The 13,954-nt window shown below is 42.7% G+C and overlaps 1 protein-coding gene across 1 annotated transcript in view; it reads right to left on the reverse strand.

The window, feature by feature from the left end:
• The window catches only part of LOC109889479 (GTPase HRas-like), a 36,300-nt gene that overhangs the window by 12,696 nt on the left and 9,650 nt on the right, over positions 1 to 13,954 (reverse strand). The gene's annotated exons all lie outside the window — the stretch shown is intronic.

Consider the following 13,954-nt stretch of genomic DNA (forward strand, 5'->3'; position numbering starts at 1 on the left):
GAGAGGGAGAGCGTGAGAGGAGAGAAAGAAATAGCAGAGCAGCAGAAAAACAGGGAGTGAAGAGAAAGGTTAATACATTTTATGATGCATTTTTCTTCAAATGTACAGTATACATTTGGGGTACTGTATATTCATTGGCAGTATTCTCTGAGTCTAACATTCGCTTCACTGAACCCCTACCGTGCTACTGAGTTTACCACCAGGTGAGATGTGTGTGTGTGTGTGTGTGTAAGGGGGCTGAGACCCCCATAGGGGAATGTGAAAAATGTGCTGAAGGTACTCAATGTTTCCATCCACTCCCGCTCAACATGAGGGGGAGGGAGAGAGCTGAGGGGGTTTGACACTGGTAGAGTGCTCCTCATTGATGCCTAGTATTGCCTACCTCACAATCTGAAGCCTTTTGTTGTTGTTTTTTTATACAGCGTAAAGGTGCTGTTTCTCTGAAAGCCTGTGTGTAGCACATGCAGCTGTTGAATATACAGTACATGGTGGCACTGCAGCATTGATGGGCAGTGGAAAGGAGAGGACAGGAAAGGGGAGGCCCTGCAGTCAGAAGGTTTTAGGACTACCATGTGGGTCCAGTTAACAGGCACAGCCATTACAAACGGCTGCCCTGCCCATAAATCATTGGCTCTCACTAAACAACTGGAGTTGTATTCCTTAGTGCAAAACCTTTTGCAAACGAAAGCAAGTGCGTCTTATTGGGCAGGAATGTCCTTTTTTTGTCCTGTCTGCTTCCATATGGCCAATCGTAAATACGACCAGGCCTTATTCTCTTCCAGAACACATCCTTTCCTATTGCCATCTCACTTTATCTCTAGCCTGACGACTCACACTAAATTCTTCAGCTGCTCTGTCGTTCACTACATACTTTAGTGAAGTCGTTTGTGGTGATGAGGGGCATTGTACAAAACGTCAGCGATTGAATCGTCTCTAACCAATCAGATTATCAAAGCTAATGACAAATTTTGAAACTGGCACTTTACGCACGTGTTCTGGCTCTACCAATCGGTTTCTGGACCAATCAGACGGCCCGGAATGTGTTCACATTCGGGGAAAGATTGGGGAGGTACGTCCATGGGCGTGGCGTAGCGTTTGGCTGAAGCAAGGAGTCTGGGTAGCCAGGCAACTTTATCTCATCACTGATCTGACATGACTGGCGAGAGAGACTCAAAACAACAGGCTGTGGCAGGTAGGCGAGCGGTTAAGAGCGTTCGGCCGGTAGTCAACTTAACCCTAATGGCTCCTTCCTGTGTGTCGCTGTGGATAAAAGCGTCTGCAAAATGTAAAAATGTCTGTCTTTAGAAATGCATCCTTTTGACAGGTGAGAGCTATAAAAAAGGTGGAAATCTGCCATATCCAATCCATTCACCCATCATTGATCATGAAGGAGAGGCGGCAAGGAAAGGGAGCCATAAGTGTATTGTCCAATACACAGTGAACTGTCAGGTGGAAGGGTAAACTGTCTGTACATATCCAGTCTCTCACTGCAACAGATGGCGGAATGGAGTGTGTGAGAGGGATTCAGAGATTCCAATAGGCCAGTGAACTGGGTGGCAGTGTAGCGTGACTAAAACAGCCACACTGTTAAATTGTTGCCCCCTCCCAAAAAAAGATTAAACAAATATTCTTAAAATAACATTTTAAAAAATATATCCCCCACACACACACTACCAGTCAAAGGTTTGGACACATCTACTCATTCAAGAGTTTCTTTATTTTTACTATTTTCTACATTGTAGAATAATAGTGAAGACATCAAAGCTATGAAATAACACATATGGGATCATGTAGTATGTGAGAGACCCAATTGATATGGTTGGGATGAGTTGGACCGCAGAGTGAAGGAAAAGCAGTCAACAAGTGCACAGCATATGTGGGAACTCCTTCAGGACTGTTGGAAAGTTATTCCATGTGAAGTTGGTCTAGAGAATGCCAAGAGTGTGAAAAGCTATCAAAGGCAAAGGGTGGCTACTTTGAAGAATCTCAAATATATTTAGATTTGTTTAACACTTGTGGTTACTACATTATTCCATGTGTTATTTAATAGTTGATGTCTTCACTATTATTATACAATGCAGAACGCAGCAAAAATAAAAACCCTTGAATGAGAATGTGTCCAAACTTTTGACTAGTACTGAGATATTATATATAATTATATACACTCAGCAAAAAAAAGAAACGTCCCTTTTTCAGGACCCTGTCTTTCAAAAAGAATTCGTAAAAACAACAACTGCTCAAGTTACACCAGGACATCACCGGCAACGTCACCTACGGGCACAAACCCACTGTCGCTGGAACAGACAAGACTGGCAAAAAGTGCTCTTCTCTGACGAGTCGCTGTTTTGGCTCACCAGGGGTGATGGCCGGATACGAGTTTAACGTCAAAGGAATGAGCGTTACACTGAGGCCTGTACTCTGGAGCTGGATCGATTTGGAGGTGGACGGTCCGTCATGGTCTGGGGCGCTGTGTCACAGCATCATCGGACTGAGCACGTTGTCTTTGCAGGCAATCTCAACATTGTGCGTTACAGGGAAGACATCCTCCTCTCTCATGTGGTACTCTTCCTGCAGGCTCATCCTGACATGACCCTCCAGCATGACAATGCCACCAGCCATACTGCTCGTTCTGTGCGTGATTTCCTGCAAGACAGGAATGTCAGTGTTCTGACATGGCTAGCGAAGAGCCCGGATCTCAATCCCATTGAGCACCTCTGGGACCTGTTGGATCGGAGGGTGAGGGCTAGGGCCATCCCCACCCAGAAATGTCCGGGAACTTGCAGGTGCCTTGGTGGAAGAGTGGGGTAACATCTCACAGCTAGAACTGGCAAATCTGGTGCAGTCCATGAGGAGGAGACGCACTATAGTACTTAATGCAGCTGGTGGCCACACCAGATACTGACTGTTACTTTTGACCCCTCCTTTGTTCAGGGACACATTATTCCATTTCGGTTTGTCACATGTCTAGAACTTGTTCAGTTTATGTCTCAGTTGTTGAATCTTATGTTCATACAAATATTAACACATGTTAAGTTTGCTGAAAATAAACGCAGTTGACAGTGAGAGGATGTTTATTTTTTTGTTTATATAATAATACAAAAAAACATTGGGATGTAAAAAGTTTAGTGTAAACTTAAATGACTAAAATCAGATAAAGTGGTTAAGATAATGGAGCTATCTATCTCTATCTATCTATATCTATATCTATATATATATATATCTCTCTCATTGAGAACTAACAATCACCAAAATAAAAACTAGACAGGTAGGGAGAATCGAAAATTCAAAACATGTCATGGCATAAGGCCCCCACTGATTTTTTTTTGAATTTTTTACTCACTCGGGCATTAAACATGGCATAAGCCATAGCAAAATGTGTAGAATCATGTTTTGCAACATTTTATGGATGTAACCAGGACCTCAGCTAACCACAAGATAATTTCACTGATGCTTCTTGGCAACCGCAGAACCCCTCCCTTGGTTACACAAATGCAGAGTAATGTAAGAGAGGACGTAGATCAGTGATATAGCATCATCAGAGCTGTTGTCAGATCTGTGAAGAGACTGGGGAAAACATATAAACATTTCACTGCAAGTCAGGTGTGTGTGTGTGTGTGTGTGTGTGTGTGTGTTATATACATATCTCTCAAAAGGGCAATGAGCAGATGAGCACAGACAAGACCAAACACACTGGTGGAATCAGTTCCAGTACGACACCCAATCCACTGGCCAGCCAGCCAACCATCTAGAGGCGAAAGAAACGCACACCTATTTATGCGAGGTGCTGGCTAGCGGAATAGAATACTTAAAAAAAATAAAGGAGAGCTGCACACTCTAGGAGCTCAGATGCAAAAATATTTATGTCCAACAGTTGACAGACAAGCTTCATCAGGGTATAATGAGCCAGCCAACCCCTCCTACCTCCCACCACTGCGACCTAGCATATGGATCTGCCCCACCTTTATCTTCTACTGTACCCACACAGATCACGTACAAACAAACAAACCCTGGATCTTCTACCCCACATATGCATACTCCTGTAGTAAGTACACTACACTCACCACAACCTTCTTGACCAACCAGCCACTGTACATCCTCACTGCACTCAGAAATATCTTTATTACGCAACAGCCCCATCCTACACTAACCTCCTGTCCTGACCTGTGTGTGTGTGCGTGGGCTCGTGTGTGTGTGTGTGTGTGTCTGCCCCACCCTACCTCTACAGTTTGAGCTCCATGAAGCCCTGTTACTCCTCATGTGCTCATAAAACTGTACACACACACAAACAGCAGCTGCAGTGTTCCTAGAGGAGAGGAGTAACGAGTGACATCAACCTGGACTCTGGACAGTTTGATGAGAGCAGGATACACGACAAAATCCCCCAAAACAACCCATTTACAAGGTTAATTGCAGTGGCGGGGAGTCAAAGGCAACAGACACACACCAAGTAACTCCTATATTTGACTCTGGATGTATTAATAGATCATACAACTCCGCTTCTCTGAGCCCCTGTGTGTTTGTGTGTGTTGTCCAGACTAGGGTGACTTGTTGATGAGCAGACTGTTGGATTACGGCAGGCTTCTTTCTGACAGAGCAACTGCCCTCTGCTCTGCTTCAAAACAGCGTCTCCTGCACGGCAGCTCCAGCAGGCTCTATATCAGACTGCAACAGGGTTTCATGGAAACAGGTAGCTCTCCAGATGGGCTAGACCATCACCAATGTCAACACTCACAGGCTTGTGAAAACAACTTGATGGCTATAATTCTCTCTCTCTCTCTCACACACACACACACACACACACAGCTATAATTCGCTGACGCAACAGGAAGGGAATTACCACGACCTCAATCGTGTGGGCAAACATTTAGCTTCCTTCTTTCCATACTGTAAATAAAGTCAGTAAAAAACATACACAGAACATCCACGTAAGTGCATACATGCACGCACACTATTCTTGTCTATGCACACACAACGCACTAACATAGCCAGATACTGGGCATTTAACTGGTTATTACAGCAGAGGTGGAGGACATGTTTTGAGGCGTCTCTTGGCTGAGCCTGGTCTGGGCGACCGTAGTGTTATCTCCTGAAGCAGGAGGCTGTAACAGAATACAAATCAGTGATTCATTCTATTGTGATAGAGGTATGGTCCAGAGAGAGAAGCTGCTGCTTTCATCCATCCCTCTGAATCAATAGGGAAGATGGCTTATTGCATACAGGCCATTGTTGCCTTTTCAACATGGAGATTTATAGCGGCAGATCTATCTTACTGGGCTGTCAATCCTGACAGGCAGGTGGACACAACTACAGGGATGACGGGATAGGATGACATCACAGGAGAGGAGAGGCACAACCAATCAACAGGATGGACTGGGCAGGTAGGTCAAATCAGGGAGATGGTGGAAAATGAGTGACAATTATTCTCCTCACCTGACTCCTAACCATTCCACTCCCTTGGTGCTCCCCCCTCACCTGTTCCACGTAATAAAATAAAAAAATGTATTGAAGTAAATGTGAATAAATTATGGTTAATAAGTGATAAGCAGTAATGGGCAGTCGCTACCATCATGGGAATTGTAATTGTTTTATTCTGTGTTACAGCATTCAACCCACATAATGCAGTTCATGTCTAAAACAATTCATTGAAACAGAAATCGAAAAGTGATTATCTTTTACCGAAACCGACCTCAATAAGCACGAATTGCTCAGCACTAAAAGTACCTTGTTTCTACGCCGTATAAGGGATTGATCATGGATCGTTAAATTCTCATTATAATGAGAATAACAGTTTAACTCTGTAATGTGACATATGTAGTCATATCATTACATCACTTTGAGGCGTGCCCACATTGAGAAGAGCCAATAGCGGCAGTCTAGGCAGATATGAATTGTATTGTGGATGTTGGTAAGAGGAGCTGTCTATTACACACTTCTATGGGTGAGGGGAGACAAAGCCGTGCCATTCAATGACAATCTAGGCCACAGGTGTCAGTCATTCCATGTAGGGCCGAGTGTCTGCGGGTTTTTCCTCCTCCCTTGTACTTAATTGATGAATTAAGGTCACTAATTAGTAAGGAACTCCACACCTGGTTGTCTAGGGCTTGAAAGGGGGGGGGGGGGGGGGAAATGGAAAAACTTGCAGGCACTAGGCCCTCCATGGAATAATTGTGACATACCTGATCTAGGCCATGTCAGAGATTAATAATCCAGATGTAAATAGGGAGATGATGATTTTTTATTTTTTTTGCAGCCCTGTCTGCAGACTCCAGTACCACTTGTTGTCTGTAGGGATCTGTGCTCTTCTGTGGTGTTTGTCTAGGTACTACTGAGGGAGGACACTACCACGAGGGAGGACACTACCACACGGGATGCCCTCCCCACAGTTCCCTGTGCCAACACTACCCTCGCTCTCTTGCTCCTCTGACTGTATGGTAATTAGTGCCACAACACATTGGGTCTCTCCACCAGTCTTAATTAGCCCCTAAAGTACACGTATACTCCCAACACTACAGTACCCCAATGCTACAGTTCACAGACCGCAAATATAGTCACACACACACACAGTCCAACCCGATCACTACAGTAAACACATACAGTCTGGTATGGGCACAGTGCTGGTGATCTATATAAAGTGTGGAGAACAAGTATTTGATACACTGCCGATTTTGCAGGTTTTCCTACTTACAAAGCATGTAGAGGTCTGTAAATTTTTAAATCATAGGTACACTTCAACTGTGAGAGACAGAATCTAAAACAAAAATCCAGAAAATCACATTGTATGATTTTTAAGTAATTAATTTGCATTTTATACATCAGAAAAGCAGAACTTAATATTTGGTACAGAAACCTTTGTTTGCAATTACAGAGAGCATACGTTTCCTGTAGTTCTTCACCAGGTTTGCACACACTGCAGCAGGGATTTTGGCCCACTCCTCCATACAAACCATCTCCAGATTTCGGGGCTGTCGCTGGGCAATACGGACTTTCAGCTCCCTCCAAAGATTTTCTATTAGGTTCAGGTCTGGAGACTGGCTAGGCCACTCCAGGACCTTGAGATGCTTCTTACGGAGCCACTCCTTAGTTGCCCTGGCTGTGTGTTTTGGGTCGTTGTCATGCTGGAAGACCCAGCCACGACCCATCTTCAATGCTCTTACTGAGGGAAGGAGGTTGTTGGCCAAGATCTCGCGATACATGGCCCCATCCATCCTCCCCTCAATACGGTGCAGTCGTCCTATCATCCCCAAAGAATGATGTTTTCCACCTCCATGCTTCACGGTTGGGATGGTGTTCTTGGGGCTGTACTCATCCTTCTTCCTCCAAACAGGGCGAGTGGAGTTGAGACAGAAAATAGAGCTTTTTGGTCTAATCAGACCACATGACCGTCTCCCATTCCTCCTCTGGATCATCCAGATGGTCATTGGCAAAGTCCAGACGGGCCTGGACATGCGCTGGCTTGAGCAGGGGGACCTGGCGTGCGCTGCAGGATTTTAATCCATGATGGCGTAGTGTGTTAATAATGGTTTTCTTTGAGACTGTGGTCCCAGCTCTCTTCAGGTCATTGACAAGGTCCTGCTGTGTAGTTGTGGGCTGATCCCTCACCTTCCTCATGATCATTGATGCCCCACGAGGTGAGATCTTGCACGAAGGCCCAGACCGAGGGTGATTGACCGTCATCTTGAACTTCTTCCATTTTCTAATAATTGCGCCAACAGTTGTTGCCTTCTTACCAAGCTGCTTGCCTATTGTCCTGTAGCCCATCCCAGCCTTGTGCAGGTCTACAATTGTATCACTGATGTCCTTACACAGCTCTCTGGTCTTGGCCATTGTGGAGGTTGGAGTCTGTTTGATTGAGTGTGTGGACAGGTGTCTTTCATACAGGTAATGAGTTCAAACAGGTGCAGTTACAGGTAATGAGTGGAGAACAGGAGGGCTTCTTAACCTCTTGAACCTCTGGGGGCAGTATTTAATTTTTGGATGAAAAACGTTCCCGTTTTAAACAAGATATTTTGTCACGAAAAGATGCTCGACTATGCATATAATTGACAGCTTTGGAAAGGAAACACTGACGTTTCCAAAACTGCAAAGATATTGTCTGAGTGCCACAGAACTAATGCTACAGGCGAAACCAAGATGAAATTTCATACAGGAAGTGAGCCAGATTTTTGAGGCGCTGTGTTCCCATGTCTCCTTATATGGCTGTGAATGCGCAAGGAGAGAGCCTACACTTTGTCGTTTCCCCAAGGTGTTTGCAGCATTGTGACGTATTTGTAGGCATATCATTGGAAAATTGACCATAAGAGACTACATTTACCAGGTGTCCGCTCGGTGTCCTCCATCGAAAACTATTGCGTAATCTGAACAGAGGAGAAACCAAACTGCCACGAGTGACTTATCATCAAATAGATATGTGAAAAATACCTTGAGGCTTGATTCTAAACAACGTTTGCCATGTTTCTGTCGATATTATGGAGTTCATTTGGAAAATAAATTGCGTTGTAATGACTGAATTTTCTGTTTTTTTTCTCAGCCAAACGTGATGAACAAAACGGAGCGATTTCTCCTACACAAATAATATTTTTGGAAAAACTGAACATTTGCTATCTAACAGAGTCTCCTCATTGAAAACATCCGAAGTTCTTCAAAGATAAATGATTTTTATTTGAATGCTTTTCTTGTTTTTGTGAAAATGTTGCCTGCTGAATGCTAGGCTTAATGCTATGCTAGCTATCAATACTCTTACACAAATGCTTGTGTAGCTATGGTTGAAAAGCATTTTTTGAAAATCTGAGATAACAGTGTTGTTAACAAAAGGCTAAGCTTGTGAGCCAATATATTTATTTCATTTCATTTGCGATTTTCATGAATAGTTAACATTGCGTTATGGTAATGAGCTTGAGGCTAGAATTACACTCCCGGATACGGGATTGCTCGTCGCAACAGGTTAAAGAAAAACTAACAGGTCTGTGACAGCCGGAATTTTTACTGGTTGGTAGGTGATCAAATACTTATGTCATGCAATACAATGCAAATTAATTACTTAAAAATCATACAATGTGATTTTCTGGATTCTTGTTTTAGATTCTGTCTCTCACAGTTGAAGTGTACCTATGATAACAATGACAGACCTCTACATGCTTTGTAAGTAGGGAAACCTGCAAAATTGGCAGTGTATCAAATACTTGTTTTCCCCACTGTATATACACTGCTCAAAAAAATAAAAGGGAACACTAAAATAACACATCCTAGATCTGAATGAATGAAATATACTTCTCAAAAACTTTTTTCTTTACATAGTTGAATGTGCTGACAACAAAATCACACAAAATGTATCAATAGAAATCAAATGGAGGTCTGGATTTGGAGTCACACTAAAAATTAAGGTGGAAAACCACACTACAGGCTGATCCAACTTTGACGTAATGTCCTTAAAAGAAGTCAAAATGAGGCTCAGTAGTGTGTGTGGCCTCCACGTGCCTGTATGACCTCCCTACAACACCTGGGAATGCTCCTGGTGAGGTGGCAGATGGTCTCCTGAGGGATCTCCTCCCAGACCTGGACTAAAGCATCCGCCAGCTCCTGGACATCCGCCAACTCCTGTGGCGTTGGTGGATGGAGCGAGACATGATGTCCCAGATGTGCTCAATTGGATTCAGGTCTGGGGAACGGGCGGGCCAGTCCATAGCATCAATGACACACTCCAGCCACATTGTCTTGCATTAGGAGGAACCCAGGGCCAACCGCACCAGCATATGGTCTCACAAGGGGTCTGAGGATCTCATCTCGGTACCTAATGGCAGTCAGGCTACCTCTGGCAAGCACATGGAGGGCTGTGCGGCCCCCCAAAGAAATGCCGACTCACACCATGACTGACCCACCGCCAAACCGGTCATGCTGGAGGATGTTGCAGGCAGCAGAACATTCTCCACTGCGTCTCCAGACTGTCACATGTGCTCAGTGTAAACCTGCTTTCATCTGTGAAGAGCACATGGCGCCAGTGGCGAATTTGACAATGTTGGTGTTCTCTGGCAAATGCCAAACATCCTGCACGGTGCAGACACATGCACATTTGTGGCCTGCTGGAGGTCATTTTGCAGGGCTCTGGCAGTGCTCCTCCTTGCACAAAGGCGGAGGTAGCAGTCCTGCTGCTGGTTTGTTGCCCTCCTACGGCCTCCTCCACGTCTCCTGATGTACTTGCCTGTCTCCTGGTAGTGCCTCCATGCTCTGGACACTACGCTGACAGACACAGCAAACCTTCTTGCCACAGCTCGCATTGATGTACCATCCTGGATGAGCTGCACTACCTGAGCCACTTGTGTGGGTTGTAGACTCCGTCTCATGCTAACACTAGAGCCAGCATTCAAAAGTGACCAAAACATCAGCCAGGAAGCATAGGAACTGAGAAGTGGTCTGTGGTCACCACCTGCAGAACCACTCCTTTATTGGGGGTGTCTTGCTAATTGCCTATAATTTCCTCCTGTTGTCTATTCCATTTGCACAACAGCATGTGAAATTTATGATCAATCAGTGTTGCTTCCTAAGTGTAGTTTGATTTCACAGAAGTGTGATTGACTCGGAGTTACATTGTGTTGTTTAAGTGTTCCCTTTATTTTTTTGAGCAGTGTATATAAAGATCCCCAGCATATATATATATATATATATATATATACATACACACACACATACATATATACACACACACATACATATATACATATATATACACACACACACACACACATATATATATTTAGAAGCTTCCAAAAGCATTTGCGTTGGACCTTGCATCAGCACCTACATTAAATTCCACAGCTCCAGAGGTCAAAAATGGAGGAGCAAACATCATGTACGCACTTTCCAGTGGGGACAGATAATATAGTCTACATACTCTGTCTTCGGCCACATCCCTGTCTGATGGCCTACTCCACTAAATCTCTGCATGGCTGTGCCCTTTTGCTCAAGGAGAGGTACATGTGTAGGGTTATATATAGCCCACGGCCATCTTGAGCTGGGGGACATTAACAGTTTGTTTTGAAACCCTAGAGCTTTGCCTAGACCATGAGGGTAATCTTACATGACAGTTTATTGAGGGCGCAGGCTGGGAGCTGGGAGTCATCGACCTGAAACAGTCAGAGACATCCAACTTACCTTACTGGTATGCACTGCACCCCACGAGTTGGGCCTACATGTTGGACCTAGGAGGTAGCACTGCCTTAGCAACACATTGGGTTTATATACAGTGGGGTCTGAAATTATTGATACCGTCAATAAAGATTGCTAATTTCTGTATAAAACAAAAATACTGAGCTATATTGTATGCTCCAAACATTTTGGGGGGAAATATTATTTTAAACAAATACAAGAGAGAGATTACTTGAACCATTTTTTTTTGAGGTAGGTCAAAATTGACACTCTTAAAGAATCTTAGAGTATTCAAAAATGTAGTATTTGTCTCAATGTTCCTAGGAAGTCATGTGATTCTGTAGAGTCACATCAAGCTCGTCTCTCTACAAACTTGTTGGATGCATTTGCAGTTATTTTTGGTTGCGTTTCAGATTGTGTGCCCAATAGGAATGAATGGTACATAAGAATAGAATACTGTAGGTTTCTAAACACTTCTACATTAATGTGGACGCTACCATAATTATGGATAATCCTGAATGAATTGAGAATAAGGAAAGTTAGAGGGTCAAAGATCATATCCCCAAGAAATGCTAACCTCTCCTGTTATTGGTAATCGTGAGGTTAGGGAGGGAGTTTACTTGTTAAACAAAATCTCTTTCTCTGAGCAATTGTATTAGTATAAATTAAATAATGTAATTTCCCTTTTTAGCATACAATATAGCTCAGTATTTTAATTAGTTATTTTTATACAGTTATTATTGCTCATCTTCATCAAGGGTGTCAATAATTTCAGAACCCACTGCATAGTAGAAGTCGACCGATTAATCGGAATGGCCGATTAATTAGTGCCGATTTCAAGTTCATAGCAATCGGAAATCTGTATTTTTGGACACCGATTTGGCATATTATTATTATATATATTTTTTTTTACACCTGTATTTAATCTTTATTTAACTAGGCAAGTCAGTTAAGAACACACTCTTATTTTCAATGACGGCCTAGGAACAGTGGATTAACTGCCTTGTTCAGGGGCAGAACAAAATATTTTTACCTTGTCAGCTCAGGGATTCAATCTTGCAACCTTACAGTTAACTAGTCCAACGCTCTAACCACCTGCCTCATTGCACTCCACAAGGAGACTGCCTGTTTAAGTGAATGCAATAAGCTAAGGTAAGTTGCTAGCTAGCATTAAACTTATCTTATAAAAAACTAAATCAATCAATAAATCATAATCACTAGTTAACTACATATGGTTGATGATATTACTAGTTTATCTAGCGTGTCCTGCGTTGCATATAAATCGATGCGGTACGTATCGTTGCTCCAACGTGTACCTAACCATGAACATCAATGCCTGTCTTAAGAACAATACACAGAAGTACATATTTTTAACCTGCATATTTAGCTAAAAGAAGTCCAGGTTAGCAGGCAATATTAACCAGGTGAAATTGTGTCACTTCTCTTGCATTCATTGCACGCAGAGTCAGTGTATATGCAACAGTTTGGGTCGCCTAATTTGCCAGAATTGTACATAATTATGACATAACATTGAAGGTTGTGCAAAGTAACAGCAATATTTAGACTTATGGATGCCACCCGTTAGATAAAATACGGAACGGTTCCGTATTTCACTGAAATAATAAAATGTCTTGTTTGCGAGATGATAGTTTCCGGATTTGACAATATTAATGACCTAAGGCTCGTATTTTTGTGTGTTATGTTATAACTAAGTCTGATTTGATAGAGCAGTCTGACTGAGCGATGGGGAACCATGTTCTGAGCAAGGAACTTAAACGTTAGCTTTTTTACATGGCACATATTGCACTTTTACTTTCTTCTGCAACACTGTGTTTTTGCATTATTTAAATCAAATTGAACATGTTTCATTATTTATTTGAGGCTAAATTGATTTTATTGATGCATTATATTAAGTTAAAATAAGTGTTCATTCAGTATTGTTGTAATTGTCATTATTACAAATAAATCAAAATTATTATTATTATTATTTATTTTTTAAACGGACGATTAATTGGTATCGGCTTTTTTTTGTCCTCCAATAATCCGTATCAGCTTTGAAAAATCATTGTCTCTACTGCATAGACACAGTACGGGCGGGCAGAAAATAAATTGTATTCAGCATTGATTTGATACTAGAAGGCTACTCTTTGCCACTCAATCGAGTTTCTGATGAGAGGGAGACTACCTTTCATCCTGAAAACAAAGAATTGTCCTGCTGTCGGTCCCACCCATCCTATGTCGAGGATAAAGAACTTAAGAGCGGACTTCTGCGTCTACACATGCAGCCCCCTCTCAACTAAAGCACTTAAATTGGTTTAAGGATCCATATTGGCAGAGCCAAAAGCCCACTGCAGGGATAATAGATTTTTAATGGAGAGATGATGGTAATAGGAACCTCTCTAGGGACGGATCACAATCGAACACAGCGACCACCATGGAGCCAACCCCCCCACCTCACACACACACAAATGACTTCATCTCTGTAAATGGCATCTTTAGTGGGGCACTGGAGGAGACTTGGCTGCAATGCTACAACACAATGTAACCAAGCCTTGACACAATTTAGCTTAAGAAAATCCATCCATTTAAAGGGAGATATAACTAGCCAGGCCTTTCAGGGTTCTACACAAACTTTTTCCACAGGTGATTGTCGCACAATTTAAAATAAATGTTATTTTTATTTTACCTTTATTTAACTAGGCAAGTCAGTTAAGAACAAATTCTTATTTTCAATGACGGCCTAGGAACAGTGGGTTAACTGCCTGTTCAGGGGCAGAACGACAGATTTGTACCTTGTCAGCTCGGGGATTTGAAC

The sequence above is a fragment of the Oncorhynchus kisutch genome, linkage group LG4 (genome assembly GCF_002021735.2).
Source record: "Oncorhynchus kisutch isolate 150728-3 linkage group LG4, Okis_V2, whole genome shotgun sequence".
In the NCBI taxonomy this organism is placed as follows: Eukaryota; Metazoa; Chordata; class Actinopteri; order Salmoniformes; family Salmonidae; genus Oncorhynchus; species Oncorhynchus kisutch.